A 27,180-nucleotide genomic window follows, 5' to 3' on the forward strand; every position below is an offset into this window, starting at 1 on the left:
AGAACTCAGTTACTGATGCATTATTGTGAATTGATTTCAGTTCATCACTCTCTTTCAGTCTCTAATGGAGAACATCTTCCTGATGAGAACAAAAAGAGCAGAGAAAACTAGGACATTTTGGAACACAGACCACACTAGGTAGTGTGGAAATCCTGGCTTAGAGCCAGAGTGAGGTGGCTTAAGGCACCTTAATATGGCTCAGCCTGGAGAGATGAGAATGGTAATGCCACATTTACATATCAATGCTTAGTTCTATGATGATCTTTTCAAAATCCCTACAAAAAAAAAATCTTGTTTAGATCAGTGACTGCCTCCATTAAACTGATTACATCTGTTGGCCAAGTATAACCTAATTCCCAAAATGTGCCCAGCAGGAACTTGTTTAAAGGAGTAAATGGGAACAGGGATGGTCTTTTGGTTTCCTAGATCTCTCAATGTGACTTTTGCCAGGAAACTGAAAATGCTTATCAGATTTGCTTCATCTAGAAAGAATGGTTCTGTTTCCCTTGCAGGTCTCTATAGGCTGGTCCATCTGATGAACTATCCAGATTTTACTGCCCAACATTGTGGCGCTTCCACAATTTACTTGGCCTCCATGAATAATGTCAGTATTACAGCAAACACAAACATCATTTTATGGCTATTTTATGATTGTTAGATTGTTGATGGTCAGGCTATTTTCAGAGTCAACCCATCATCCCATAGTGTCCAGAGATTTCAGACCCATTCAAAGACCTGAACCAAACAACTTTGGGATAATGATGAAAGACTGTGTGGGGTTGGCATGAGCAGTGGTGCATTGAAGAGAGCTCATGCTTAAACATTTTTGGCCATTAAAGTTATTCATAATCTAGAGGGCTGCAGAAGCTTAATGAAATCATTTTCCTCTCATTCTTCCTGAAAACCAAGTGACTTATTTATAGCATGATTTCAGACATTTGAGAAAACAAGGAAAAGAGAATAGAATGAGAAACCTACGGACTCACAGGTCTTGTGTCCCTGTGAGCCAAATGGAGGGATGTTTTGACAGAAAAACTGGAAACTCCACAAAAGAACTCTTCTGACTTGAAAGTCTTCTACAATAATAATAGCTACTATTTACTGAATGCTCATTTCTTGCAAAGCACTATACACACAAGATGCATTTAATCTTCATAATAGCTCCTAGAGATGTTATCTTTGTTATACAGATGAAAAAAACTAAGGTCCAGCTCACTGCATATCTACCCAGGTGTCCAAAATGAGGAGGGAGCAGAACCAGGGCCCCAAACAGTGGCTGAGCTAACACCCATGTTCTTCTTTACTTCATTATTTTGTCTTTGTCCAGAATGATGAAGGGGTATCCAGGTCTCTTGGCCCTGTTTGTAGAGAGAATGTCTCAAGAGATTTGTTTTATACCAGAAATTTTCCCTATCAGAGCTCGGTGTCATGTTTTAGAATGAGAAGTCCCTTCATCCTTGTCTTCTCACCAATCTCTGGGATTAAGAGTGGTGGGACTCAGCTTCTTCCTCCCACCTGGGTTGCCAGCTGCCCACAGAAAGCACACATTTTCTGGTGCTGAGTGCCATAAGCTACAAATGGTGAGGCCTGTGGATCAGATCTGGGGAGCAACATCACCAAGATGGTGACATGGACATTCCTGATGTTGCTCCCTGTCAACAAGAAGAACAACTAAGAACTATTTATGAACGAGACACCACCAAAAGGACCCTAGACCATGGGGGTGAGGCTATAGCACCCCTCTGTACCACAGAGACCAAGAGAGACTGAATTAGAAAGAATTAGAGAGGTGGCTACACAATGATGGCACTGCCCATGCAGAGATGTTTCCCCTCAGCCTCTGGCTCCTCCAATGGGAAAGAGACAACTAGCACCCAGGAAGGCAGCCAACATCTCCTGACCCATAGCACTGTGAGTTACTATGTAGGAGCCCCTAGTCTGGTCTTGCCTCATGGGGGTTGCAGGGACTCAACCAGAATCTGGGGATCTGACTGTGACGGAGAAGGGAAAGGGACTTACAAAAACCAGTAGATGAATCTTGGGCACTGCAGTTACGAATTCTTAAGCCAACTAGTAATCCCAACCAGTGGCTTGCTTATTTGCAGAACCAAGTCAGTGGTGCACTCTGACCAGGGAACTCCATAGGGTGCAGATCTGCCTTTTTAAGGTCCTTAAATGAGGAGTTTTCCTGGTTCCAGAGCCCAGTTTGCCCATGCCAGACCAGGTGCTGAGTCATAGCTCCACCCACTGGGGAGAGTTATCCAGGCCCCATATGGCCAGAGGGGCTGGAGAGATCACCAGAAAGCTGCGTAGCCCCACATTGCTTGAGTCAAGAGGTGAGCAGGCAGAGCTGATCACTCCTAGAGTCAAGCCAGTACTGGGCATGGAGAGTTACCCTGGTGCACCCAGGCAGGGGAATAAATTCATAGCCTCAGGTGAGCCTCTCCTGACAAGAAATCCTATCTGGGAAAAATTGGGACAGACCTGATATGGTCCCTCATCATCCTGCACAGACAAGGGAACTGAGACATAACCCCACCTGCTATGGAGTGTCTCCTGGTACCATGTGACCATAAAGACTGGAAAAAATACCTGGAAACTGTATAAGCCAGCAACATGCAAGCAGAGAGAGAGGCAGGCATAACTGATAATCTGCAGAGCAAAGCTCATGGCCTTGTTTGGCCAGAAAACTTAACCCATAGTCAGCTTAAGTTAGAACAATGATCAAAGAGCTTTACTTATTTTAGAGCTGCTTCTCCCTCTGCTCTGACAGAGAAATTAATACCTGGCTCCATTCATTGCTGAATACAGCTTTCAGTCTGCCTGACTATTGAACATAACCAGAGCATTTGGGAAGCTGTGTAGGACATCTAACAGCCCTGATTACGGTGCACTTGAGCAGAGACACAGCTTGTGACTTTTCCCTACTGAAGAACAAAACTGGTGGCCTCACCTGACCAGAAAATTCAGTGCACATTCTTGCCCAATTCAGGTCCCTAAACAATAAGCCATGCGGGCTTTGGGTCCCATCAAGAGCAGGAAGTGAATTCATGACCCCATCTATTACTAACTATAGAACTTGTTCCTGACTATCTAGTAAGCCTGACAAGTCACATAGAGGTGACTCAACAGAAATTTTCCAGGCCAGAAGAGAATGGGATGACATATTCATAGAAAGAAAAAATTGCCAACTCAAAATTGCCTACTTGGTGAAACTGTACTTCGGAAATAAAGTAGGAGTAAAGGCTCTTTTGAGAAAAAAAAATTTTCAAAAAAGTTTTTTTGAGACAAACAAAAATAAAAACACAACATATCAGGGGTGCCTGGGTGGCTCAGTCGGTTAAGCATCTGACTTCAGCTCAGGTCATGATCTCACGGTTCGTGGGTTCAAGCCCTGCATCAGGCTCTGTGCTGACAGCTTAGAGCCTGGAGCCTGCTTCAGATTCTGTGTCTCCCTCTCTATCTGCCCCTCCCCCACTTGCACTCTGTCTCCCTCTGTCTCAAAAATAAATAAACTTTAAAAAAATTAAAAAAAAAACACAAAAAAACCACAACATATCAAATCTTATGGGATGCAGCAAAAGCAGTTCTAAAAAAATTCATAGCAATAAAGGCCTGCATTAAGAAGAATGATCCTAAATAAACAACCTACCTCTCTACCTTAAGGAACTAGAAAAAGAACTAAGCCCAAAGTTAGCTAGGAAAAAAATAAAGACTAGAGTAGAAATAAATGAAATAATAGAAATATAATAAAGATTAACCAAACTAATATCTGGTTCCTTGGAAAGATAAGCAAAATTGATGAACACTTAGATTAACCATGGAAAAAAGAGAGAAACCAAATCAATAACATTTATAAATGAATAATGAAGGAAACAACAGAAACCAGAGAGATAAGGATCATAAGAGGTTACTATGAACAACTCTCTGCCAACAAATTGGACAACTTAGTAGAAGTGGAAAAATTCTTGGAAAAATATAATGTATCAGGATTGAAACAAGAATAATTAGAAAATTTGAAGACATCAATTACTATTAAGGAGATTGAATCAATAATCAAAAAATCTCCTAACAAAGAAAAGCCCAGGACTAGATAGTTTCACTGGTGAATTTTCCCAAACATTAATGAAAAATTAACACCAACCCTTTTCAAACTCTTTAAAAAAATCTTAGAGAAGAGAACAGTCCTCAATTCATTTCACAAAGCTAGCATTGTCCTGATACCAAATCCAGATAAAGATACTATTAGAAAAGAAAATTACAGGCCAATATCCTTGATGAATATAGATGCAAAAATTCTCAACAAACTACTAGAAAACTGAATGTGGCAGCATATTCAAAGGATTATTTAGTGTGATTAAGTGGGATTTCTCCCTGGATGTAAGAATGGTTCAACATATGCAGATTGTTCAATGTGATACATCATATTAATGGAATGAAAGAATTATATGATCATCTCCATAGATGCAGGAAAAACATTTGACAAAATTCAACATCTGTTCATGATAAAACACTTAACAAATTAGGCATAGAAGGAACATATATCAAAATAATAAAGGCCACATATGACAAGCCCATATCTAACATCACACTCATTGGTGATAGTTTGAAAGGGTTTCCACTAAGATCAGGAACAAGAAAAGGGTGACCTCTGTCACCACTCCTATTCAACATAGTATTGTAAGTCCTAGCTTGAACATTAGGGAAAGAAAACTAAGCATCACAATTGAAAAGGAAGCAGTAAAATTGTTTCTATTTGCAGATGACATTTTTTTATATGTAGAAAATCCTAAAGACTCAACCAAAAAACTGTTGGAACTTATCAACAAATTCAGTCATGTTGCAGGATACAAAATTAACATACAAAAATCAACAGTGTTTCTATAACAATAAGTTTTCTGAAAAAGAAATAAAGCAATCAATTTAATTTACAATAGCATCAAAACAGTAAAATATGGTTAAACCTTGGATTGTGAGTAACTTGTTCTGTGATTGTTCCACCAGATGAGCAAACATTTCTAATAAATTTTAACTTGGTAAGTGACCAATGTCTTGCAATACAAGTAATACATGACACCAAATGTCACATAATCACAACTGAGCCAAAGGTTCTTGAAATTCGCTTTGATATACAAATCCTTTGGATTACAAGCATGTTTCTGGAAGGAATTATGCTGCTATGCTGCTGGCAAACCAAGGTTTTAACTGTACGTAGGAATAATTTTAACCAAGGAGGTGAAAGATCTCTACTCTGAAAACCACAAGATACCGGTGAAAGAAACTGAAGATGATACAAATAAGTGGGAAAGTATCTTGGGTTTGCAGTTTGGAAGAATATTATTAAAATATCAATACTACTCAAAACCATATATAGATTCAACACAATGCCTATCAAAATTTAAATGGCATATTTTTTTTTCAACGTTTATTTATTTTTTTTGGGACAGAGAGAGACAGAGCATGAACGGGGGAGGGGCAGAGACAGAGGGAGACACAGAATCAGAAACAGGCTCCAGGCTCTGAGCCATCAGCCCAGAGCCTGACGCCGGGCTCGAACTCACGGACCAGGAGATTGTGACCTGGCTGAAGTCGGACGCTTAACCGACTGCGCCACCCAGGCGCCCCTAAATGGCATATTTTTTTATAGAAATTGAAAAAAAAAACACTTTAGTTTGGATGACATTTTAGGAAAATATTCCAAATAGCTAAACAAATTCTGAGAGATAAGAACAAAGTAAGAGGCATCACAATTACCATTTCAAGATATACTATAAAGCTATAGGAATTAAAGTATAGGAATTAAAGCAGACATCTAATAGGTCAACTAATATATGACAAAGGAGCCAAGGATATCCAATGGAGAAGACAATTCCTTTCATAAATGGTGCTGGAAAAAATGGATATTCACATGTAAAATCATGAAACTTGATTTTTATCTTACCACTCACAAAAACTGTCTACAACTGAATTAAAAACTTAAATGTAAGACCTCAAATGATGACATTCCTAGAAGAAAACAAAGGAAAAAAGTTCCTGGACATGGGTCTTTGTAACAATTTTTTGCAAATCGCACAGAAAGCTCAACAAGAAAAAAAGTAAATAATAAAATGGAATAATAAAAAATAAACTAAAAAGCTCTGCATAGCAAAAGAAATGATCAACAAAGTGAAAAGACAACATACAGAACGGGAGAACATATTTGCAAACCATATATCTGATAAAAGGTTAATATCCAAAATATATAACTGACTCATACAACTAAATAGTGGAAAAAAAAGGCAAAGGGAAGGTGGATAAAAGTGGCAGAGTAGAAGGATCCTTAGCTCCTTAGGTCACCTCCTTGTATGAACACACCAAGGCTGTAATTACATACAGAGCAACTCTGAGAACAACGTAAAGACTAGAAGAATAGCTCTTCTGCAGCCAAAGATATAAAGAGTCACATTGAGAAGAATAAGAGGGGTACAGATTCAGTCTTCAGGACTCAGACTACCAGTACAGTAACCCATAAATGGGTGGAATATCACAGGTGTGAAGGTCCTCTCTGAGGAGTGATGATTTCAAGCCCCACAAAAGGCACACCTGCCCTGGTGTGTATCTACACCAGGAAGTTAAACCCCCTTAACATCTGGTTTTGAAAATTAATAGGCCTAACTCCAGTCTGGGGACCTACACCAGAAAAAGAAAACCCATAACATCTGGCTTTGAAAATCAGTAGGGCTTAACTGCAGGAGAGCTGAAGAGCTATAGGAAACAGAGACCTCACCCTTGAGGAGCCTTTCCACAAGTTCACTCCTTCTGAGATCCAGCACAGAGACATCAGTTTGGAAAGCATCCAGCCCATACATGAAAGAGATCTATTAAGTAATTGAAAAGAATGTGTCAGAGAGGCAGGGATCTGTAGGAAATTTCTCTGGGAATGGAAATTCTGATGGGTGTCATTTTTTTACACTTCTTTTACTTGGTGGCCCAGCACGGGAAGGCACCATTACTAACACCCTCCATATACCTTGCTAGCACCACTTGCCCATCCCTGGCATTCGCCTGTGGATTCTTCTAGTCCAACACATCTCCCCCAGCAGGCACCCCTTCAAAGCAGCTCCCACCCTCCTATACTGGGCAGATGGCATTGGCCTGGATTAAGTCCCTACCAAAGAGACTCCTGCCCCAGGGGTATGCCAGCCCTGCCCACCAGCACACCTTCAATAGCCATAGCCATCCACACTGATGGCTCGCCTTGCCTACCAGTATACCTGCAAGAGAGCCAGCTGGGCCTCTCAGCCAGCTGCAGCAGGGGCTAGCTTCACCCATCAGTGTGCCCATAAGAATCATGGCCAGAACTCACAGCTAGCTGGGCTGGGGGCTACTCCACGCACCAACATACTTGCAGCAGTCATGGCCCAGTCACACCCAGAAGGTGCACACGGTTCACACCTAGGACATCCCTGGAGTGCCTGGTTCTTGTGACCAGGGGAGATTGTGCTTCTGCATCACAGGACACAATCTATATAAGACCACTCCTTCAAGATTGGGAGATGTAGCTGGTATACCTAATATATTGAAACATAGAGATTAAGACACAATGAAAAGGGAAAGGAGGGGCGCCTGGGTGGCGCAGTCGGTTAAGCGTCCGACTTCAGCCAGGTCACGATCTCGCGGTCCGTGGGTTCGAGCCCCGCGTCGGGCTCTGGGCTGATGGCTCAGAGCCTGGAGCCTGTTTCCGATTCTGTGTCTCCCTCTCTCTCTGCCCCTCCCCCGTTCATGCTCTGTCTCTCTCTGTCCCAAAAATAAATAAACCTTGAAAAGGGAAAGGAATATATTCCAAATGAAAGAACAAGACAAAATCTCAGAAAAATAACTAAATGAAGTAGGGATAAGCAATCTACCTTATAAAGAGTTCAAAGTAATTCTCATAAAGATGCTCACTGAACTCAAGAGAAGAATGGATAAACATAGTAAGAACTTCAACAAACAAGTAGAAAATATGAAAAAGAAGCAATCAGAGCATAAGAATACAATAACTGAAATGAAAAATACCCTAGAAAGAATCAACATCAGATTAACGAATGCAGAAAAATGGGTCAGCAAACTGGAAGATAGGTTAGTGAAAATCACCCAAGTTGAAAAGAAAAAAGAAAAATTTAAAAATGAAGGTAGTTTCAGGGACCTTTAGCACAAAATAAAGCATATAAATATTAGTAAAAAAAGGGTCCCAGAAGGAGAAAAGAGAAAGGAACACAAAACATATTTGAAGAAATAATAGCTGGAAACATCTCTAACCTGGAGAAGGAAACAGACATCCAGGTCCAGGAAGTACAGAGAGCTACAAACAAGATGAACCCAATGAGGTTCACACCAAGAGAAATAATAATGAAAATCTCAAAAATAGGGGTGCTTGGGTGGCTCAGTCGGTTAGGCATCCAACTCTTGGTTTTGTCTTATGGCATGATCTCATGGTTTGTGAGATTGAACCCTGCATCAGGCTTTATGCTGACAGCTTGGAGCCTGCTTCAGATTTTCTCTCTCTCTCTCTTTCTCTCTCTCCTACCCCCGCACCCCAATCACATTTTCTTTCAAAAATAAATAAACTTTAAAAGTAAAATAAAATGTCAAAGATAAAGACAGAATTGTAAAAGCAGCAAAAGAGAAGCAAATAATTACATACAAGGAAACACCCATAAGAGTATCAAATGATTCTTCAGCAGAAACTTTGCAGGCCAGAAGGGTGTGGCATGATACATTCAAAGTGCTGAAAGGAATAACATAAAACCCAGAAAACTATACCTGGAAAAGTTATCATTCAGAATTGAAGGAGAGATATTTTCCAGACAAATAGATGTTAAAGGAGTTCATCACCACTAAGCTGGCCTCACAAGAAGTGTTAAAAGAATTTCTTTAAGCAGGAAAAAATGGCCATAATGAAAAGAAAATTATGAAAGAAAAAATTTCACTGGTAAAAAGCAAAGTTATAGTAAAGGTAGTTGATCAACCACTTACAAGGCTAGTATAAAGGTTAGATGACAAAAGTAGTAAAATCAGCTATATGTAAAATAATTAATTCAAAGACACACAAAATAAAGAGATATAAAATATGATGTCAAAACATAAAATGTGGGGTGGCATTCTAAAATAGTGTTTTAGAATGTATTTGCACTTCATAATTGACATAAAACAGACTGCTATATATGTAGGATATTATAGATGGACTTCATGGTTACTACAAACCAAACACTTATAATATATACACAAAACAATAAAGAGGAAAGAATTCACACATACATAGCACCAAAGGAAGCCATCATTTCACAAGGGAAGAGATCAAGAGAAGCAGAAAGGAACAGAGAAGAACTACAAAACAACCAGAAAACGATGAACAAAATGGCAATAAGTATATATCCATATATATACTCAATAATTATTTTAATTAATAATTAATTTAAATGTATGTGGACTAGACATATTTGCTGCCTACAAGAGACTCTCTTTAGATTTAAAGACACATACAGACTGAAAGCAAAGGGATGGAAAAAGATATTTTATGCAAATGCAAACTAAAAAAGCTGGGGTAGTAACATTAGAGAAAATACATTTTAAAACAAAGATTGTAACAAGAGACAAAGAAGGATGTTGCACAATGATGAAGGGATCAATCCAACAAGAGGATGTAACAATTGTAAATACCTATGCAAGCAACATAAGAGTAGCTAAATACATAAAGCAAATATTAACAGACATAAAGGGAGAAATTTATAGTAATAGTAGGGAACTATAATACTTTATTTATATCAATGCATAGATCATCTATAATAGCCAATAAGAAACAGTGACCTTAAATAACACATTAGATCAGGTGGTCTTTAAGATACACACAGAACATTTTATTGGAAAATAGTATAATGCCCATTCTTTTCAAGTGCACATGGAACATTCTCAGGTCAGCTCAGATGTTAGGCCATAAAACATGTTTTAATTAACTTAAGAAGACTGAAATCCTGTCAACTATCTTTTATGACCCCACCCATATGAAAGTAGAAGTCAATTATAAGAAAAAAAAAACTGGAAAAAAACCACAAACATGTGGAAACCAAACAGCATGCTATTAAACAACCAATAGTCAATGAAGAAATCAAAGAGTGAATTAAAAATATACCTTGAGACAAATGAAAATGGAAAGCAATTTTTTGAGAATCTATAGGATGCAGCAAAAGCAGTTCTAAGAGGAAAGTTTATAGTGATACAGGCCACTTCAAGAAATAAGAACAATCTCGAACAATCTAAACTCACACCTAAGGGAACGCAAGAAATAAGAACAAGCGAACTCCAAGGTTAGTACCTGGAAGGAAATAATAAAAATCAGAGCAGAAATAAATGAAATAAAGACTAAAACAACAATGGAAAAGATCAATGAAATAAGAAGCTGGTTTTCCGAAAAGAGAAACAAATTTGATAAGCTTTTAGCTAGATTCACGAGAGAGAGAGAGAGAGAGAGAGAGAGAGAGAGAGAGAGAGAGGGAGGTTGGGGGAGAGAGCTCAAATAAAATCAGAAACTAAACAGGGGAAATTACAACCAACAAAAATACAAAATGTTATGAGACCATATTGTTGTATGGCAACCAATTGGACAACCTAGAAGAAACGGAGAAATTCCTAAAAACATACCATTTTCCAAGACTGAATCATAAAGAAATAGAATATTTGAGCAGACATTTCCAGTAATCAATTTGAGTCAATAATAAAAAAATTCTCAATAAACAAAAGTCCAGGGCCAAATGGCCTCAAAGGTGAATTGTACCAAACATTTAAAGAAGGATTAATACCTAACCTTCCCAAACCATTCCAAAATTGAAAAGGAAACAATGCTTCCAAATTCTAGGAGGTCAGCATAATCCTGATACCAAAACCAGACAAAGACACTACAAAAAAGAGGGAAAATTACAGGCCAATATTCTTGATGAATGTAGATGCAAAAATCCTCAATAAAATATTAGCAAACCAAATTCAACAATACATTTAAAAAATTATACCCCATGATCAAGTGGGATTTATTCCAGGGATGTCAGGATGGTTAAATATCCACAAATCAATCAACATGATACACATTAACAAAATAAAGGATATAAATCATATAAACATCTCAGCAGATGCACAGAAAGCATTTGACAGGATTCAGCACCCACTTATGATAAAAACTCAGCAAAGTGGGAATAAAGGGAATATACCTCAACATAATAAAGGCCATATATGAAAAACCCACAGATAACATCATACTCAATAATGAAAAGCTATAATTTTATACTCTAAGACCTGAAATAAGATAAGGATGCCCAGTCTTGCCACTTTTATTCAACATAGTACTGGAGGTTTGAGCCACAGCAATTAGATACAAAAAAAGAAAAAAGAAAAAAAAAAATAAAAAAGTCATTCAAACTGGTAAGGAGAAGTAAAACTGTCACTATTTGCACATGACATGATTCTATATATAGAAAATCCTGAAGCTCCCACCGAAAAAACTTTCACAACTAAAAAAATGAATTCAGTAAAGTTGCAGGATGCAAGGTTAATACACAGAAATCTGTTGCATTTCTATAAACTAATAACATACTAGCAGAAAGAGAAATTAAGAAAAACAATTCTATTTACAACTACATCAAAAAGAATAAAATACTTAGGAATAAATTTAGCTGAAAGGTAAAAGGCCTGTACTCTGCAAAGTATAAAAGAGTGGTGAAAGAAATTGAAGACAACACAAATAAATGGAAATATATATTATGTTCTTGAATTGGAAGAATTAACATTAAGATGTCCAGACTACTCAAAGCAATGTACAGATTCAATGCAAACTCTATCAAAATACCAAAGGCATTTTACACAGAACTAGAACAAATAATCCTAAAAATTGTATGGAGCTTCAAAAGACTGTGAATAGCTAAAGCAATCTTGAGAAAGAAGAAAAAAGCTGGAGGTATCACAACTCCATATTTCAAAGTATACTACAAAACTATAATAATCAACACAGTATGGTACTGGCACAAAAATAGACACGTGGATCAAAGGAACAGAATAGAGAGCCAGAAAGTAACCCACACTTATATGGTCAATTAATCCAGGACATGAGAGGCACAAATATAAATGGGAAAAAGACAGTCTCTTCAATAAATGGTTTTAGGATAACTGGATAGCTACATGCAAAAGAATGAAACTAGGTCACTTTCTTATGCCATACATAAAAATAAACTCAAGATAAATTAAAGACCTAAATGTGAGACCTGGAACCAGAAGATTCCTAGAGGAAAACATGGACAATACACGTCTGAACATTAGGAATATTTTTTTTAGATCTATCTCCTCAGGTAACAGAAGCAAAAATAAACAACTGGGACTACATCAAACTAAAAAGCTTTGCAAGCAAAGGAAGCCATCAAGAAAACAAAAAAGGCAATCTATGATGGGAGATCGTATGGGAGAAGATTTTTAAAATGATATATCCAGTAAGGGGTTAGTATCCAAAAAATATAAAGAACTCATACACCTTAATACCACAGGAAAAAAAAAATCCATCCAAATAATCTGATTAAAAAATAGGTAGAGGGCCTGAATAAACATTTTTCCAAAGAAGACATACAATGGCCAACAAACACATGATAAGATGCTCATTATCACTAATTAGCAGGGAAATGCAAATCAAAACCAAAATGAGATTATTACCTAACACCTATTTAAATGCCTAGTATAAAAAAGACAAAAAATATGTACTAGTGAACATGTGGAAAAAGGGAAGCCTTGTGCACTGTTGGGAATGTAAACTGGTGCAGCCACTGTGGAAAACAGTATAGAGGTTCCTTGAAAAATTAAAAATAGAAATACTCTATGATCCAGTAATTCTACGTCTGTGTATTTTTCTGGAAAAAAAATGAAAACAGTAATTTGCAAACGTATATGCACCACTATATTAATTGTAGCTTTATTTATAATAGCCAAGATATGAAAGCCACTGTCCATCAATAGATAAATGGATAAGAAAGATGTGGTGTGTATATACACAATGGAATAGGCCTCAGCCACAGTAAAGAATAAAATTTTACCCTTTGCAACAATGTGGATGGACCTAGATGGTATCATGCTAAGTGAAATAAGCCAGATGGGGAAAAACAAATATCTTATGATTTTGCTTATATGTACAATCTAAAAAACAAAACAAATGAACAAACTAAACAGATACAGACTCATAAATACAGAGAAAAATATGGTAGTTGCCAAGTGGGAGGGTGGGGGATGGGATGTACAAACTAGACAAAGGGGATTAAGAGGTACAAACTTCCAGTTATAAAATACACAAGTAACAGGGATTCTAGAGTACAGCATAGGGAATGTGTTCAACAACATCGTAATAACGTTGTATGGCGACAGATGGTAACTAGACTTATCTTGGTGATCATTACATATATAGATATAGATATATAGATATAGATATAGATATAACATTATATATATAAACAATATATATGACATAATATATAAACTATATATGACATAATATACATATATATTATGTTATATATAAACAATTCATTATGCTGTACACCTAAACTAAAATTATGTCAACTGTACTTCAGTTATTATCTAAGTGAAATAAATCAGTTGGAGAAAGACAAATACCATAGGATTTCACTTATGTGTGGAATTTAAGAAACAAAACAAACATGGGAGATAAAAGAGAGGAAAACCAAGAACACACTCTTAACTATAGAGAACACACTGATGGTTACCCGAGGGGGTGGTTGGGGGGTTGGGTGAAATAGGTGATGGGAAGTGGTGCCTGGGTGGCCCAGTTGGTTAAGTGTCCAGCTTCGGCTCAAGTTACGATCTCCCAGTTTGTGAGCTCAAGCCCTGCATCAGTCTCTCTGTTGTCACTGCAAAGCCAGCTTTGGATCCTCTGTCTCCCTCTCCTTCTGCTCCCCCCAGTCCCACTGTTCTCTCCCTCTCTCAAAACTAAATAAACATTAAAAGAAAAGGTGATGGAGATTAAGGAGTACACTTGTCATGATGAGCGCTGTGTGTTATATGTAAGTATTGAATCACTGAATTCTACACCTGAAACTAATATTAATATTACACTGTATTAACTAACTGGAATTTAAAACTTAAAAAATTATTACTATAAATAAAAATAATAAAATAAATGTTTAAGGTGGACAAAATACCTAAAAAGACATTTTTCTAAAGAAGATGTATGAATGGCCAACAGGTACATGGAAAAGTATTTAACTTCACTAGTCATTTGGGAAACACAAATCAAAACGACAACGAACCATCACCTCACACCTGTTAGAATGTCCCTCATCAAAAGACAAGAGAAAACAAGGGGAGCTTGGGTGTTCAGTTGGGTTAAGCTTCCGACTCTTGGTTTCCACTCAGGTCATGATCTCATGATTTTTAAGATCTGTGCTGACAGCACAGAACCTGCTTGGGATTCTCTCTCTGCCCCTCCCCCCTTATGATCTCTTTCTCTCTCTCAAAATAAGTGAATTTAAAAAAAAAGACAAGAGATAACAAATGCTTGTGTGGAGGCATAAAAAGTGTACTTTTGTACACTGTTGGTGGAAATGTAAATTGGTGTAGCCCTTGTGAAAAACAGGTTCCTCAAAAAATTAAAAATAGAACTACCATATTATCCAGAAATTCTATTTCTGAAAATATATCCATAGGAAATGAAAACATTAACTTGAGAAAATATCTGCAACTGTATCTTCATAGCAGCATTATCTATAATAGCCAAAAGAGGGAAAAAACCTAAGTGTCCATCAGTGGATGAATCAAGAAGTTGTAGTGTATATATACAATGGAACATCAGCCATAATAAAGGAGGAAATCCTACCAGTTACAACAACATGGATGGAACTTGAAGGCATTATGCTAAGTCAAATAATTCAGACAGAGAAAGACAAGTACCATATGATCCCAGTATGTGTGGGATATAAAAAACAAAAAATAACCAAAGCCCCCAACAACCAAACTCCTAGAAAAATACTAGGTTGGTTATTACCAGAGGCAAAGGGGTGGGAGGAAGGAGAACTGGAAGAAGGGGGTCAAAAGCTACAATCTTCTGGTTATAAGATAAATAAGTACCAGGGATGTAATGTACAACATGATGACTATAGCTGACGTTGTTGTAGGATATACAAGAAAGTTAAGAGAGTAGATCCTAAGGGTTCTCATCACAAAGAGAAATTTTCTGTTCCTCTCTTTTTATTGCATCTATATGAGATGATACCAACAAAAACACTGCTGCTATCATTGTACAATATATGTAAATCATTATGCTGTACAACTAGAACTTGTTGTAGGTCAATTATTTTTCAATAAAACTGGGGAAAAGTTGAATGAATAAACAAAGTGTGTGTTTGGTGGGGGACAAAGTGGTTCATATTAAAAATATTGAATTCACTGGGGTATATATCCTACTAACATAGAAGAGTAAGAAGAGGATGATTTTATTTTATTTTATTTTATTTTATTTTATTTTATTTTATTTTATTTTATTTTATTTTATTTTATTTCATTTTATTTTAGAGAGAGAGAGAGCACGCAAGCAGGGGAGAAGGGCAGAGGGACAGAGAGAGAAAATGTTAAGCAGACTCCACACGCAGCGCTGAGCCCAACACGGGGCTCCCCCCCATGACCCTGGGATCATGACCTGAGCAAAAATCAAGAATCAGACGCTCAACTGACTGAGCCACCAGGTGCCCCAACCCCCTTTTTAAAATAAAAATGTTTACTCTTCATCTAAGATACACTATTCATGATCAGAAAGTTTCACATCCAGCCTCCACATCAAGAAATTAATTTTTTTATAATGTTTACTTTGAAAGAGAGAGAGAGCACAAGCAGGGGAGGAGCAGAGAGAGAGGGAGACACAGAATCAGAAGCAGGCTCCCGGTTCCAAGCTGTCATCACAGAGCCTGACACGGAGGCTCAAACTCACAAACCATGAGATCATGATCTGAGCCGAAGTCAGACACTTAACCGACTGAGCCAAACAGGCACCCCTAGAAATCAATTCTATTGTGCATTCCTAGAACTGCCTTTCTACTCTCATTTAGCAAATCTCCCTCACCATTCATCTCTGTGAGCTTTAAGGAAGAAAAGGCAAAGTATATGAGGCAAGGTCTCAGTTTGCTTCCTTCACAAAATGAACCAAATGTTTTCTCTTGTGAAGCAAGAACCCAATGAGTTGTCATTAGTTGGTAGCACTGATATGGGGATTAGGCGACTTCACATGGTCTCTTTAAGTGTTTTCAAAATGGGTTAATGTGAATGAACATTACATTTCTCTGTTACCAAATGCCTTCGGGGATGTGAAAATGAATAGTTTGGGTAAAAATTGGGAAAATATCTGAGATAAATGCTTCTCTTTGATTGAACAGGGACAGGATGTAAGAGCCCTAATGTGCTATAATTTGGAAGGGCTTCTGGAGAGGAGCCAGTTCCGTAAAAATTAAGTGTACGTTCAGCTTTTATGGTAAACTTTATAAGTACTTATGCCATTGGGTGTCACAGAAGGAAAGTTGAATTACAAAGCCTATAAAACAACACATAAGCAAAAGAAAAAATAAAGAGGAAAAGTTTTCTCTTTATTTTTTTCTTGACCCATAAAATGCCCTAGATCCATCTGACTGTTTCTTGAAGAATTTCTTTACTCCATATACTTCTTTTGGTACTACTTACATGGTATAAGCTGCTACACGATGCTTTTTTTACCACTAAAAACAAGTCATAAAAAACAATCTATAATGAAAACCACAAAAGCCCACAACCCAGAAATACAGCATATATATTTCCAAGTATATTAATTTTTCTCATAAGTGAACACATAAATAGCACATTTTGAAACTCCATCAAATGCTCAAACTAACCACAGGATAGTGAAATGTTGTTCTTTAGTGAGGACATTAAACATTTTGTCTCTGACAATCCAATGGGGAACTTCATTCATTCCTATCATAGTCCTGCAATAGTAGCTTGGAACTAGATCTATGTATAACCTCGTCAATATATGTATATATTTTTTGCTTATATTACAAAGTGTAGTCAGTATTTTTACAATAACACCAAAGTGAGTGCCAGGAATCCTTGATGCTTAAAAGGAAATGAATATATAGAACACTAGGAAATATAGAATACCTAGCCAACCATGTTCTCCATTTAACTAAAATGAACGTAAAAGGTCAGGATTTTCAGTTTTGATTAAAAGAGTAGGAAAAGAGAAAATTCTAGACTGGACATACTCCACTGTTAACCAGCTTATCTGTTCAAGGTATCTTTCTGGAATTCCACATAAATGGAACTGAAGGTAGACATTGGCTTTCTCACCCACAATCATAACTACCAACACAGAACTGGAGCGAACCTTGGATAGGATATAGATTCTCTGCATAGTCAGCAATCAAGTTTTCCCAAGCAAACTATGGGCTAAACTATACAAGTTTGTACCTAAGAAATACTGGTGAATAAAAGAAGCAATGGACAAACATACGATAGTCAGACTAAGCTCTGTAAAGTATGGATTTTCTCATAGCGCTCGAAGATAATGGACAGGTCATAATACTCTGAAAGCTTAGACTCAGAAGATTCTGACTGATGTAATAAATTTGAGAAATTCTCTGTTCCAGTCATGTATGTTCACATCGGAAGAGGGCTGTATCCAGGGAGATGAAGCTTATTGCCTCCATTCCACATAGGTTGGGACCGACAGACCCAACCCTAGACTCAAATTTTAACTTTACCCCCAGGCTCATGCTCCTCCTCTGTGCCATGCTGCCTGCTCTTTACTGTGGCAGTCTTAACTATGTTATTCCTCCCATCCTATTGCAATGACTTGCTGGCTTTTTGTAAATGCTTACTCATTTACATTAGTAAAGGGAATACCTCAATTATACAGTGTGTAACTGTACATCCTGTTAGCAGTGAGTCTTTCGGAGTCACTTTAACAATTTACATCTCCACCAACAGTGGTAAGAAAGTGTTCCCTTTTCTCACACCCTTGCCAACACTTTCATCTATTGTCTTTTAATAATAGCCATCCTAACAGGTGTGAGGGGATATTTCATTGTGGTTTTGATATGCATTTCCCTAGTGATTAGTGATGAGGAGTTCCATTTCATCTACCTGTTGACTATTTGTATGTTTGCTTTGGAAAAATGTCTTCAGCTTCTTTCATTTTTAAATCAGGTGGTTTCTTTGAGTGAATTCTATGAATTCCTTATATATTTTGGAGAGTAACCGCTTATCAGATATGTCATTGGCAAATTATTCCTCCCATCCTATTGCAATGACTTGCTGGCTTCTTGTAAATGCTTACTCATTTACATTAGTAAAGGGAATACCTCAATTATACAGTGTGTAACTGTACATCCTGTTAGCAGTGAGTCTTTCGGAGTCACTTGAACATTAGTACCTCATTAGTTTACATTTAACCTGCTATTTTTTTTGTAGCTGACCACATGGTAAATTTTTCCTTCTTTTTCCAGCTTAGTGAGGTATAGGTGGCAAATAAATATTGTATATATTTAAGGTGTGCAGCTTCATGTTTTGATATACACAGTGAAATAATCAACACGGTAAACATTTTTATGGTGGCTTATAATTTCACTAACTTCAACACCAAAGGAAATACTTTGTTAATGAGTATTATTGATTCCAAAATGATAGTGCTAAAGTAGCAAAAGAAGGAAACATTTTACTAGGCACATTTTAATATGGAAAAAGAGTTGATCTTTTTTTTCATTTGGAAGCTCAATTATGCCTGTTTAGCATACCATGTTTATAGTTAGGCAGTAGTTAATATGTTAGCATGTGTCAGCCATTATATTTCTGACAGAGAATTAAACATATAAATGACACTTAAAAAATGTTTATTTATTTTTGAAAGAGAGAGAGAGAGAGAGATATACAGAGTGTGAGCAGGGGAGGGGCAGAAAGTTGGGGAGACAGAATCCAAAGCAGACTCCAGGATCTGAGCTGTCAGCACAGGGCCTGATGCGGGGCTCAAACTCACAAACCTTGAGATCATGACCTGAGCCAAAATTGGACACTCAACTGACTGAGCCATCCAGGTGCCCATATAAATGACACTTTAGGGAAGCTTTTATTTTATTTAAAAAAAATTTTTTTTAACGTTTATTTATTTTTGAGACAGAGAGAAACAGAGCATGAGTGGGGGAGGGTCAGAGAGAGGGAGACACAGAATCTGAAACAGGCTCCAGGCTCCGAGCTGTCAGCACAGAGCCCGACGCGGGGCTTGAACCCACAGACCGTGAGATCATGACCTGAGCCGAAGTCGGACGCTTAACCGACCAAGCCACCCAGGTGCCCCTAGGGAAGCTTTTAAATCCTGCATTTATACTTATGTTAGGATCCAGAGAAAAGGCAAAGTGATGCACCTAAATATAAATACGCATGACTGGTAATGGAGTGATGTTCAGCTGCTTTTTTGGTATCAATAAAGCTAGTTGAACACATGTAGATATTATACACATTTTTTTTTTAACATGGAAGCTATCTTTTTCCTCCAATGCATTCTGTTACCTATGGTCATTTTCATTAGTTGAGTGAGTAGGTTTCTTAAGCTGCTTTACCTTCAGTATTAGTTTGGTAGGAGTGTATAAACCACAAACTGATAGTTTAAACAACATAAATACATTTCCTCACAGTTCTGGAGGCTGAAAGTCGTAGATGAAGGGGTCATCAATGTTGGTTCCTTTTGAGGACTGACGGGCAGATATAATATATATATAATTATATATTATATTATATTATATTATATTATATTATATTATATTATATCTATTAATCTATATATCTATTAATTATATCTATTAATATTTATCATATTTGAAATTAAAAGTTTAAAAATAAATATTTAAGGGGCACCTGGGTGGCTCAGTCGGTTAAGCGTCCAACTTTGGCTCAGGTCATGATCTCGCAGTTCGTGGGTTTGAGCCCCATGTGGGGCTCTGTGCTGGAGCCTGGACCCTACTTTAGATTCTGTGTCTCCCTTCCTCTCCGCCCCTCCCCTGCTCATGCTCTGTCTCTCTCTCTCTCTCTCTCTCTCTCTCAAAAATAAATAAACATGTAAAACAATTTAAAAACTAAAACTAAAAATAATTATTTAAAAACAATGAATCCATTACATGTTACTATAAATAACATTTTTAGTGAAAGATGTTTAAAAACTTCTGTGAAAAATATTGCACTGCTTCACATCTTTGTAAATCTTTCTAAAGTTTGACAATAGAAGACAGCTAGATTCTCATGTCTGCTTTTGCATTTAATTTGTTGTGATATTACATGTCATGTAACCTGTGGAATACCTCACTATATCCTCATGAGAAAATGAAAATGAAAAAGGCAAAAAAGCCTTAGGATTCTCATAAAAATAACTTAGATCTTGTAAAATCTTGAAAGTGTGTCAGAGACTCCTTCAGAGGCCCTGGACTAGACACTGAGACCAATTGCTGAGGACAAAATGGAAGACTGGGGTCCCAATGTGACCACATGGAACAGAGCCCTCTAACCCCATACACCCTAGACCACCTACCAATATACACCTTTGTGCAAGTGATAAATCTACTACCTTAAGCCACTGTGCTTCGATCTCTGTTTAAGCAATCAAGCCAACATGCTAAGACAATCATTTGAGAGGCATGTTGTTTTCCTTAAAACAGAGTTAGGAAGAAAGCGAGATTTCTTGTACCAAGTGTGAACTAAATGTGGGAAACAAATTGTAGACTTAGGAAATTTTTGCTTTCAAGATAAATGGGAGGAAGTGCGTCTCCTTATGGAGCTTACAGAGATTTCCAGGATTTCAGATCCAAAATGGGACTGTTTTACTTTGACCCACTTTGCTCAGTTATGACACTTGCTGGAGCCAGCAGGCAAATAAGCCAATGGAAGTTTTGTGGTAGGAAAGTGATCAGAGCAATCAATATTCAGGGAGGTCAGTCTGAGGGCCCTAGGGCAAGTGGGCTGGAAAGGAGATAGCCTAACAAGAGGAGAGCCAGGCAGTCTATGGAAGGCTACCATAAGATTCAAGGATAATTAATGAACGGTCTGGATTAAGTCCACGGAGGAGGGTAGGAGGAACAGAGTACATTAAAAATACTAATTTCTGAATCTCTGTTACCTACACTGTAATAGTTACAAAGAACCATGGAACAGAGCACAGCCCAACTGCCCATAGACTGTTCCTTACATGGCTTGTTTTCAGCCTTGTCTGGACCATGCAGGAACATTAAGGGTCCTTTTAAGTCTTTTCCAAGACTGCCTAAAGCTAGACCTAGTATTTCTTTCTCCACAGCCTGACCCCCTGCCTCAACCCATCTCCCCATATTGAGCAACTCTAAAACAGAGGGCACATTTGGCCACATTGCACCTGTTGGCAGGTGGCAGAGGATAAAGAGTGGCTCCCTGCAGGCTGTCTGCATTATAATTCCACCAAAAGATTCTGCCTCACAGTCCTGGGAAGGGAACAAGGGGGTCACCACCCTGGGTGGTGGTCCTTACCTGTATCCAGGATATCCTTGATGGTTCTTGGAACTTATCCTAGCTACCTTCTTCTTGAATGCTGGAATGAAATACAAGAAAGATCGTGCGCCCAGCGATAGGAAGAATAACAATAGCTAACATACATAGTTTATAAATGTGCCAGGTATGCATTTATGTGTTTTAGATACATTAAGTTGTTTAATTCTTATAACAATTTAAGACAGGTACTAATATCATCCCCACGTTACCGATGAAGAAACTGAGACACAGAATATTAAATAGCTTGCCAAGGTCGTATGTGTAATAACTGGAGAAGCTTGCAGTTAAGCCGGTCATCTGTCTCCAAAAGCCTCCACCCTTAATCCGTATGTTGGTTTGCAACCGGCAGCCCCCTCGGGAGCTTCCTGGGTATAATGTGGAATGAGTCCCCATGTGCAGAGTGCAGGGAGCAGCCGAAGAAAGGCAGGTCACTTCAGGTTGGTAGGTGGCAGTTTTGATAAGCAAAGGAAACTTACATGAATGGATCCCCACACTCGCCTGCTAAATCTTAGAAGTTTTTAAAGAGGCCTTGACTGGCTTCATCACGTATACTGTGCAGGTGTTTTCAATACCATATCACTATCTTTAAGGTATGTCCTGGGAGCAGCCTCTGGGAACAGGAAAGGCAAGCAGAGTGCACATTCCAAGTACAGGGGAGGGGGTGAAGCACTTTTAGCTCACAGGTCAACTGGTGGTCATTTCTTTTGATGAGCTTCCTCAACACCATAGCATTCTACCACCTCTAATACCGTGGTAAGGGTTCAAGCCTGAGTTGTGGAAGACAGCTGTTTCCAAGAGTAGGAGCAAAAGAGAAGGCTTGATATTATGTATCTATTCACAGTACCTGATACCCAAACAGAACTGGAGAAAAAATCAGTTTGATTCTTTCTGTGCCTTTATACCACATGCCTAAATTCATCAGGGTCCCATGTGCCAAGGGCAGAATGGAATGAAAAAACAAGTCTAAAGTGATGAGTCTGGAGTGCTGGACTATTGTTTTGAATCCACTCAGGAGCTTTTATTTATAACCTGCTGAAGAGCAGGGAGAAGTGTCCCCAGTTCTAGGTTGCTACTGGGCTTCTAATTATACATCATTTAAAGAAAAATCTGTCAGCAGGGCAGCATCTTGGTGCATTCAGTCTTACCTGTGTTCTGAGAGGAAGCTGGCAAGATCCTCAACTCTGTCTTCAACAGGGAGCTGATCGCCAGGGGAGTAGATCCTCCATGTTTAATCAGTAGATAGGGGAGAATTCGGCACAGCTGGTCAAGGGCCATCCATGTGTTTTCCTTTCAGAATGATTATGAGTTCCTATTTGTTGCATCCAAGCTTATGCCCTTGGCAACCAGGCCAATTTTGTACTTATTTTGAAAATATCAACTCAAATCCTACCAACTACACGATATCTTTTTCTCCTGCCATATGCAGAATCCCCTTCCTAGGGTTTTCATAGCACCTTGACCATAGCTTATGTACTAAACTGCATTGTAATTGGTTGTTTATATACTTGTTCTTCTATCAGATTATGAGCCTAAGACAAGGACTGTGCCTTACCCGTCTGTGGGCCTCTGCACTGAGTAGAGTGGCCTGACACACAGTAGGTCCTATGGTTGATGAGGAAAAACAAAAAGAGTGGCAACTGAGAATGAGAGGCAGATATTGGTGTTAACACCTTTGTAGTATAAGATGTTCTGAGAATAATGCTCCTATCCCCCCCCCCCCCCCCACCAGATCTCCTTTCTGGGCTTGCTTCTGTATGTGACATTGTACAATAACCAAAGAGTTGTGAAAATGCAAATAGCATTGGGAAAATAATTAATTCTTCATCAGCCTATAGCTATTAGTATAGGATGGAATAATTTTGAAAAGGTGAGTTTAGGAGTGGCTATTTGGTTAGGTGTCTGACTCTTAATTTTGGCTCATGGTCTCATGGTCATGCAACAGAGCCCTGTGTCAGGCTTCACGCTGAGTGTGGAGCCCGTTTAAGATTCTCTCTCTCCCCTCCCCTCCCCTGCTCGCTCACACATGCTCTCTCTCTCTCTCTCAAAATAAATACACATTAAAACATAAAATAGAAAGGTGAATTTCATGGAAGAAAGAGACTGGGAAAGATCAGGATATGATGGTACCTATAATGGGTCATCCTTGACAGAAGGGAAAAAACCAGAGACATTGAGTGTCTCGGCTGGTAAGAGAAGGGGATGGGAGGATTTCAGAAACATTTCCTTACATCATAATTGTCTCTAGAACTAGCCTAGAAGGGAAAATATGATTATTCTGCATATCCCTTGATATATTTTGGAATCATGGTGCTTATTTCAGCATCAAGTTTATGTGTAGCTATCAGAGTTATATCAACTAGTCTAATTCTCTTGGCAATGTGGGACTCAATGAGCCAAACTGTTGAAGTATATAATTCAGTGATTTCAAGGCCAAAGCAAATGCTGCATATTTAGTGTTATTTTTTTCCTGAATAAACTAATCAATCCACTGGATGAATCCATAGTTCCTTTTCACGGCCAAATCCCACATAACATGATAATGATTTTCCAGCTCCCAGTGGTAGTTTAATCTGGAATTGGTTGTACTTTATGATTTGGGGGCTTATTACGCATTTTAAGAGACCTCCACGACTGTATTAGCCCTGGAAAACAAACCACACTGAGCTGCTGTGAACTGTGGACGTGAGACTCGTTTCTACAGGGACTCTAGTCTTCCCGCTCCTAACCACCAACTCCCTTCCACCGTCATTTGCCTCTCCCCCCACCCCCTCCCCTGCTGCCTACCTTCAGGGTCATTTACTCTTCCAAAGCCACCTGCTCCTCCTTGCCTTTGAGTTCCCAGGTGCCAGCTCTCTAAGATTTGACCTTGGGAACTGCCAACACAGAGCTGGGATGGCTTTTCCCATCTGCAGCAAAAGCCATTTCAAAAAGCAGAGAGAGAGCTGGGCTTCTCATATTTTCCTTGCTGGATGTGTTTGTGGCTGCAAAAACCAATTACTGAAGCTCAGCTGTAAGAAATGAAATGTATTTAGTCACAGGTAAAGTTCATGAACACGTTATTAGCTGCAGAATGTGTGTGGTGGCATCTTTTACAAATGAATGCGTATCCCAGATCCCGCTCCTTTTACAAATAAGCCATCTCTAGAGCAATATTGATGGCAAAAACAGAAGCAAGTCTAATGGCCTGGCAGCCTCAAAGCTGCTCAGAATAACGAGCTATGGCACATAGCACTTCATCTTCATCAGATTTTTCCCTCTGCTTGTTTAAAACATCTGAAATGCCCATATTCCCTTGGGATCAAAGAAGCTTGCAAGACCCTCAGGACAAACTCTTCCCTCCACACTTTTTGGGTTAACATTTGAAGCTGAGCTCCAGGAGAAATTGTTGCATAGAGAGAACTCAGAAGGCAGATGAAGGCACATATGGACGGCATTTTGGCTCTACCAGCACCATTTCTGAGAATGACTATGTCCTCCCTTCCAATTGGCCAAAAACCATTTGGGAAACAAAGAACCGACCAACAGATTTAGTCAGCTTGTTCTCACTACATACAAACTTTGGTGCAAATGAATCTTTAATTGAGAGAGCAATTTGCTTTTGATGATTTGTGTTTCTATAGAGAAGTTAAACCTGGAAGACCATCCAGTATCAAATGTTATTCTAGGTGAAATGGAAAAGCTTTCTAAAACCACAGATCTGAAAGGACCTTGAAGAGGCCTGGAGAAGTCCGACTTGCTAGGCTGTTGGCTTATTGTTCAAACCATTAGATGAAAGGTATTTGTGTGGTTCACTTAGGTCTTTGATTGATCCATGGCCTCTGCTGTACTTGGTTTTCCTTGGTTTCCCTCCCTACAGGGGGCAAGCTGACTTACCAGGCTAGGTGCTGGTTCCCACTGCCAGCTCCCTTATAACACTGCTCGGCAGCCCCAGGTTAATCCTATATTATTTCTTAACTGTTTTTTTTTTAACTCTCTTTTGTTCTTTACTTTCCATTTGGAGCCACAAAGGGGTAAAAAAAGAGTCTGAAGGAGATCTAAACTTGAAGAAGACAGAATTTGTTATGAAACCTTGCAAATGCTTGAGGAGACCTCTGTCCCTCTGAGCTCTTCTCACTTTCCGCCAATGACCTGTTTTCTTTACTGGGAGGAAAGAAGTCCTCAGGTGTCTGTTTTCTTGACACCTTCTGGTTTCTTCAAAATTCCATCTTTATATGAATCCTCTTCTCTTTTTTTATGATCTCAGAGGGTGTCTGTTTTCCCAAGCTAATTAGCCAGCCTGAATTCATAAACCCATGCTCTCCTCTTCTTAGTGACTTTGCTCTTTTACATTTCCTCTTCCCTCAGCACCCTCCATTTCAACTTCTGCCTTGGCTTCCTTTTTCAGTTGCCTGCAGATATGCACACACCTGTGCCTGGAAGATTTCTTGAGCTATTCTGCTAATTAACTTTTGCTTTTTCCTACCAAGACCCTTGGCCAAATACCACCCAGTGTCTACCTCCAGTAATAGTAACACTAATAACAAGAAATTATAAATAACATCTGAGTGTCTACTCTGTGCCTACCCGGTGTTGAGCAATTTACATACACTTTTAGTCTCACAAAAATCCTATGAGGTAGCTATTATTACGATAATTATCTCCATTTTAAAGATGGAGAAATGGAGGAAGAAAAGAGTTTATTTAGCAGCTTTCACAAGATCACATAGTAAACCTGTGCCAGAGATAGCATTGAAATCCAGGGTGTCTAGTCTCAGCGCCCACAGTTTACAGCACTGTCTCATACTGTGTTTCTCTCTTTTCTGCAGTCAGCCCTCCCAGAATTCTGAACCCAGATGCAGGAAGTGTGTAGCCTCAAAAGATCTGAGTCCACTGACATTATCCATTTCTCATACTCATCTCCCTTTCCGAAGTATAGGATAGAATTGATCTTTGGTACCCCTCTTCCTTCTCATCACTACCTCACCTTTGGCTCCAAAGCACCATACGATTGTGGTTCTTGTCCATTCTCTCTGATCTTTCTTTCTGTCTTCTTTGCCAGCTCCATTTTCTTCTCTTAATAAATATGAGCACGGCCCAAGTTTCAGTCATTGAGACATGGATAGATGATCTCTCACCTCGTGCCTTCAATTGTATCATCTGCCAACGATCTTAGTTTTCTAGTTCCAGCCCCATTGTCCCTGGCTCTAGGCTTGGATTTCTCACTGCACAGTGAACTTTTCCACTAGATTACCTCACCTTCACTTCAAATTCAGTATGAGTTAATACACATGAAATAATATTTTCCCCAGATTGCTAGAACGTTGTTCTCCTCTGTCCTTCATCTCTGCTTTAGTTCAGTGGTACTATTTAGTTGTCCAGTAACCTAGTTAAAGCATGGATGTCAATCTTGAAGGCTCCCTCATTGTCACCATTCAGCATTATCTAACTAGAACTAGATTTTTCCAGTTCTTTCATGATTTTTACAACCTTCTTCCCTATTCCATTCTCTCCACCCCCAGCACTGTAGTAGATGCCCTTATTAGCTAATGCTTGGCCTACAGCTTAAGTCAGTCTCTGACCTTCTTGCCACTTTTGCTGACCCCAATCTATATGGCTGGC

Source organism: Lynx rufus, unplaced genomic scaffold (genome assembly GCF_022079265.1).
Source record: "Lynx rufus isolate CCGP_SWC_20201006 ecotype Redwood Valley unplaced genomic scaffold, mLynRuf1.p SCAF_2, whole genome shotgun sequence".
NCBI classification, from domain to species: domain Eukaryota; kingdom Metazoa; phylum Chordata; class Mammalia; order Carnivora; family Felidae; genus Lynx; species Lynx rufus.